Raw genomic sequence first — 6908 nt, 5'->3', positions numbered from 1 at the left:
TTTCTCCACATTCTGTACTACTGGGACTGTCTGACTTGTAGCCACATATCTTTTCACAGTGATGTTTAGACCCCCAGCTTACCCTGGCTGTCAGCCTTAAAGCCTAAAAAAGAGGAATGGAATAGTATCTCTGGCTTTCTATTTGACTTGCTCCCATGTTACTCCTGGATTTCCCACACAACTGGGAGATGATACATCACAAAAGGAGATCTGGGCTCAAATTTCAGGGTATTTGGATGTAGGGTTTTGTTTCAACCCATTCTGAAGATTGGAAGTGTTTTCAAAATTTACATTTAGGTTTGAGATTGAATATTCCCAAAATTCAAGGATTTATCATGTGCTAATATCTTACCATGTGCTAATATTTAGAAAAGTGAGTGTTCCTGTAAACACTTCAAAACCAAAATGAAGATGTTCCATTAATGATTACACAAATCCCAAGATAGCCCTTTAAAACACTTGATTTTAATTGAGCATCCTTTTTTTGCTTATTCCTCTAATTTGCTTAGCAAGAATGAATACATAGTTTTACTTTAATTACCTAGGCTTTGAATGTGAGTTATTCAAAAGGAATAAAGAAAAAACACTATTTTTGGCATAGTTTCATGGGGTTTTGTTCTTTTCTGAATGTAAAATTTGTAAATAGATTCCTATACCCTTGAAATGCTTCAGTGGAGGCACTAACTCACATCCTAACTGAAGAAACTTTTAGGAAAATAATGGAGTCCTTCAAAAACATTGAAATCACATTAAGTGACTTTAAATTACTGTAATGTGTATCAAATGGCTGTAACGCTGAAAGCTGGAATTTCTCAAGGTTCTTCAGACTGTGTATAGTGTGAAATAATATAAAATATAATGCCCCATAAGCCTTTCACAAGCATTGTAGTCTGGAAGTGAGTGTTCAAGGTTATTAAAATACTATCAACTTACTGTATTCATAAAAGGTGAAATTCATTCACTCTGCATAAATGCTAGCATGCATTAGAGTACAAAGGTGGGATATGGGGAAAGATGCAGTCCACCACTGAAAGTCATCAGACTGCAGGATTGCACTGCAGTTCATCAGATGTTGAAATTCCAGCCAATGGACAGGAGCAGCAGACATATTCCCATCCATTTGCACTTGGGCCACTAGATTTACCTAATCACAGAACGTGTTACTCCTTCTCAGGCTTCTCCCTTCCACACGGGCGTGGCCTGGGGAATAGCCTCCACAGCACACATGAAACATAGAGACTCCTTGCATGGCTACTCTCATGCTCACCACAGAGCCTCACCCTGGGGTTAAGTAGTGCATTAAAAGGCTCTGTGTCAGCCCTCCACACCAAGGGTGATTTTCCTCCTTACTAAATGTTGCAATAACAAAGGAACAAAGTAATATGCAATCAGCAGAAACATTTGCAAACAAAAGAAGAAGAGAAAAAAACGGAACAAACAGGACATCACAGCCCAAGAACATATTGGGTAGCATTTCGTATATGGGTGGAACTGCTGAAGCCACAGCTGTGACATAATATGTACACCAACTTCTTTTCTTCACTCTCAATGGAATAAATGGTGGCGGGGGGTGGAGGGGTGAGTATCTCCAAATATTCATTTGAATCTGAAAGTGAATTTCAGTTTGATCATTCAAGCACACAAACTTTACTAGGACAAAGTGAATTTTAAGGCTGAGAATTTGACAAGAGTGAATTTTGAATGGTATATTGCAGGGGTTGGCAACCTTTCAGAAGTGTTGTGCCGAGTCTTCATTTATTCACTCTAATTTAAGGTTTCGCATGCCAGTAATACATTTTAACATTTTTAGAAGGTCTTTCTATAAGATTATAATATATAACTAAACTATTTGTTGTATGTAAATTAAATAAGGTTTTTAAAATGTTTAAGAAGTTTCATTAAAATTAAATTAAAATGCAGAGCCCCCTGGACTGGTGGCTGTGACCCGGGCAGTGTAAGTGCAGCTGAAAATAAGCTTGCGTGCCTCCTTTGTAAAATTCACAATTTGTACCATCTGGGCTAGTTACACAAGTCTTCCAATCAGGGAACAGAAATAATTCTGTGTGATTTAGATACACAGCAAAAATTTGGGACTGTCAACTCTTTTAGTGAAATGTTTGCAAACAATGTGCACTCCAAGAATAATTGCCAAATAAATTCAAAAGGCAAAATTATTTGAATAAATTGTTCATTAAGAATTCTTCATGCACTTCTAATTATTATTACTATGTAGTAGTAGGTTATTTCTAGGTATCCGGTAATCAATTAGTTTGTCTGAATGTATTTAATATGTTGATTAGTGTTTTGGCTCTAGAGTATCCAACACATTTAATCAGGATAGAACATTTCAGTAGATATTAATCTTGGATTTGGGGGAATATAAGTGATATTGGTATAAGAGTAGCATATGCCTATTTCAGATAACAGAAAAGGTGCTTACAATGTATCTAGAATTAATTATTAGGAGAATTCTTCCAGAATACCAGGCCCAGACGTGTGTAATGGTAAATTGCCAAAGACAGTTTCCAGGAACAATCAGTGAACATAATTACAGGAAAGTCATAGAAACATTTTTATTGAGTTTAAAGTTATGCACAAACTACTTCAATAAGGTGCTAGAACTATAATTGTGATTTTTTTAAAAATATCAGCTGATAAAGGAAATCAAATGCCTCACCATGACGTAAGAGCAGCTGAGAAACAGGTAGAAGGCCATGAAAGAAAGCGTTCATAAAACAAAAAATAGAAAATTCATGGAGCGATTCACAACTGTGGCTTCTGCAGTTCCAGCCATATATGGTAGTTTCCAGTCAACATTCAGAAAATTAGCAAAAACTATACAGGCAGAGAACATTTTGAACACATTTAAACCTACAATATCACAATTCATTTCAAATCGATAATCAGGATGTATGTATGTCACACTCATATTCTGGATATCTGGAAAGCCTTTGGTATACAAAGGTACTAAATAATGAATAGTCAACTTTCCAGAAAAACCAAACCCCAACTTTAGTAATCTGGATAAATAAGAATCTCCCCAGGGAAATCAGGCTAAGATTTACTTCATTAATATATATTGCACCCACCATTAAAATGGCTGGACTTGTTTATAACAGGGCTGGTCAAAATTTTTCCATCCAAATTTTTTCTATGGAAAATTGAGTTTTCAATTAAATGAAGTTTTTTTCAAAAGTGTCTGCTTTTATTTAAAAGCAATGATTTTTCATTAAAAAAAACAAATGCTCAAAAAACAAAAAATATTTGGCCAAAACAAAACAAAAATTCAACTTTGGGTGTTCAGTTTTTCAACAAAAGAGCAACATTTCTGCACAAAAACACCTTCCTCCCCCTATTTTCTGACCATCTCTAATTTATAATAATTACAATCAGTAGCCTCTGAAAAATATAAACATTTTCAACCAACAACTGGCTACAACACAAACCAATCCCTGCTGCCCTTACCACCTGCTGCCCACTAAATATAAAAATCCTCCCAAATATTGACCCAAATAAACCAGATTAAACAGATGTTTTGCATGGCATCCCAATAATGGACAGATCTGGGTACTTGCAGGCTGCGAGAAGGAGTGAATTCCAGAGCTTTTAGAAGTCTGTGGCGTCCAAGACTACTGATAATTATTTTACTTTACCAGACTGCTTAATCATTTCCACTTGTTTTCTGCTGAGAACTACTAGCCCGTATCTTGTTCAAGTGTATGTGTGTGTATGAGAGAGAAAGAGAAAAGAAAAGTCAGGTAAAAGTCAAAACACATTGGCAGGTGTATTTAGCTGCAGGTGCATGGAAAGTCCAGTATCAGATCTTATCTTAAGAGGGAAATAACACTTTACAGTTAACCTATACAGTAACTTCAAAGGTGGGTTGTTGTCAGCAGCTCCTGGTTTATGACACTAGATAATCAAACCTCATGGATTACTTTAGTTTCAGGAGGTATGAGTATCTGCCTTCTGTTTATAACCTACAAGTACATGGACATTTCCAGATAAGACAGACATTTGTTCTGAGCAAATGCAACAAGAACTGGGTGTAATGTAGAGGAGGAGGTGTGTGGGTAGACAGATTGTAGGTACTATTGGTTGTTAAGTATATCACTTAGATAGCTTGCTGCTAAATCTATTGCTTAATTATGAAGATGCATACAGGTAAGCAATGAAAACACGGTTTTCACTCGTACATGCAAAAATAACCGTGGTTAAGGGGGAGTAGAAAAGAAAGGTATTGTAGTTAGGGTGACCATATTTCTCAGAGAGAAAATGGGACACTGCCAGCCACTTGCCTGAACCCCCTCTCCCCACACATATGCTGTTGCCTGTCATTGGAACCTTGCGTGCACAAACACACACCTGCCCTACAAGGCTGTTGCCTGTCGCTGGAACCCTGCGTGAACACACACACACACACACGGCTGTTGCCTGTTGCTGGAACCCTGCGTACACACATACACACAAGGCTGTTGCCTGTCTCTGGAACCCTGCAGAGGCCCCCTCAGGAGGCTGTTGCCCATCCCTGGAAACCTGGGGGGGAGGCAGCCTACCTGCTGGAACGCTACCTCCCACCCCCCCAGCCCTACTTCCCCTCCACACCGCACCTGACTTTTTTGACAAAAATGGGCATTTGTCCCGTTTGCTCTTGCCAACTGATCAAGTCAGCAAGAGTAAATGGGACAAATGCCCCCTTTAGGAAAAAATGTCAGGACAGCCGGAACAGGGCTTGAAAAAGGGACTATCCTGGCCAAAAGGGGACGTATGGTCACCCTAATTGTAGCAACAGGAATTTTCCTTCACTAGTACAGCGAAGATTGAAATAACATAGAGCAATGGGAAAAGCTCAAAAAGTTTGGAGATTCAGTTCAGGTTGGGAACATAATGAATCTACTGACTAGATCTAATTCAGATATGAATGAGAATGCACCTAGAGTTTTCAAATCTCATCAACCTGCTACCCTCTATCTATCATTGACTTGAATGGGAGCTTTCCTTAGTAAGGGCTGAGGAAATACAGCAGGATTTGGCCTGTGATAGACATTTTGCAATTCTAGAAAAAAGAAATAAAATAGAGAAAATTTGCATTCAAAACTTAAATACTATCATCGCCACACAGACACAAACAAGAATAAAAATTATGTTTTAAAAAGTTTAAATGCATAGTAGTGACTTTAATGACAAAACACACACATGGCAGCCAACCATGTAGCCTTTGCTAAGGAACTTTTTATTGTAGATTCCCCTTCTGCCAAGAATTTAACTTTGTCCAAATGTCTTTATTGTGGGAGGTGATAGACATACATGCTCCTACATCTCTGCCCCACCCTTCCCAGTCTCAAGTCTTTGTGGGGAGATAAAAGGATACAGGTAGGCCCAGATAAACACCTGAAAGCCTATTCTAGCTTTTTTGGAACTTAGCCTTTGGTCAAGGTCATGGAATACAACAAATCTCCAAACCACATCCTGGTTTTTCTTAGGTTCTACATAGCAGTGGAATAGTTTGACTTACAGGATTTCAGGATTTTTCCTGATCTTCCCAATGAAAACCAAGAAATTAAGAGGCACATGATTTTTTTTGTAAAAACAACTAACCTAAATATTTTCAAATCTCAAAAAAGTTTTGAGTTAATTTGATTCAGTTCAAGTTGTGGGAGAAGATTTTACACACCAGCCATTGACAGAAGCTGGAGTAACATCAGAAAGAGTTGTTCCTGAATCCCACTCATCCCCACACTGGGTTTCCCAGCAATCTCTCAAGGTTACTGGGTCCCAAAACTTCCTCCCTCTTCTCCAAATAGGGCAGCAACACCCAGCTCAGCACCCTCTGAGGGTGGCTCATCAAAGGTTCCTGCCCTCTGGAGCCACGAACATTCACAAGTGACCAGCAGGAGCAGAAGCCAGGGGAGATAACGTTTCCAGCCTCAGGAGACAGCCCATAACTTTCCTCATCTTTGACTTTTGTAAGTTTACTATTTCACTCCTACATTGTATTGTACTGCTTCCTCACACCAGTCATTCCTCTTTCCCCTGTCTGCTACCCAAGCTCAACCCACTATGCTTTTTTATTTTTATTAATATGGAGATATACCTATCTCATAGAGCTGGAAGGGACCTTGAAAGGTCATTGAGTTGAGTTAAGTCCCCTGCCTTCACAGCAGGACCAAGTACCATCCCCTGACAGATTTTTGCCCCAGATCCCTAAATGGCCCCCTCAAGGATTGAACTCATAACCCTGGGTTTAGCAGGCCAATGCTCAAACTACTGAGCTCTCTCTCCCCACATGCTTTTCATCTCCTTCACACCTATATAGCAACTCCATTCCTCCCTCCATGCCCTCCCTCTCTCATCCCTTTCTCCTCTGTTTGCTCCCCCCAAACCCTGCCTCTTCCTACACTCCCATCCTATTATCTGCATTTTTACAACTTCTCCAGCCCCTAAAATACTTTACAAATCCAAGAAATTAATACATACAAGAAATAAAACCACAAAGAGATGTATATTATTAATTGAAGCAACCACATCTTTTCTTTATGTGTGTATATATATATAAAAAAAAACATCATTGTCCATCCCCACTCCTACTCCACCATTTCTGTTGCCTTTACTCATCTGATTACAGCTATACCTCGGCTATGTCTATATTACAGACACTGCATATAATCTTTGCAGAGAAGGGACTGTTTGTTACATTTTCCAGTAAAACACCTAGAATTAGTTTGGGTGCAGCATAATAATACTTTATCAGAACCATTTATCCTTTCCCTAGAGAGACAAGGCAGGTGAGGTAATATCTTTTCTTGGCCCAACTTCTGTTGGTGAGATAGACAAGCTTACCAGCTTACACACAGCTCTGCTTCAGGTCTTTCCCTACTGTCCTTTCGGTACCCACACAGCATGAAAAA

The sequence above is a fragment of the Malaclemys terrapin genome, chromosome 1, assembly GCF_027887155.1.
Source record: "Malaclemys terrapin pileata isolate rMalTer1 chromosome 1, rMalTer1.hap1, whole genome shotgun sequence".
NCBI classification, from domain to species: Eukaryota; Metazoa; Chordata; order Testudines; family Emydidae; genus Malaclemys; species Malaclemys terrapin.
This window is presented reverse-complemented; position numbering follows the sequence as displayed.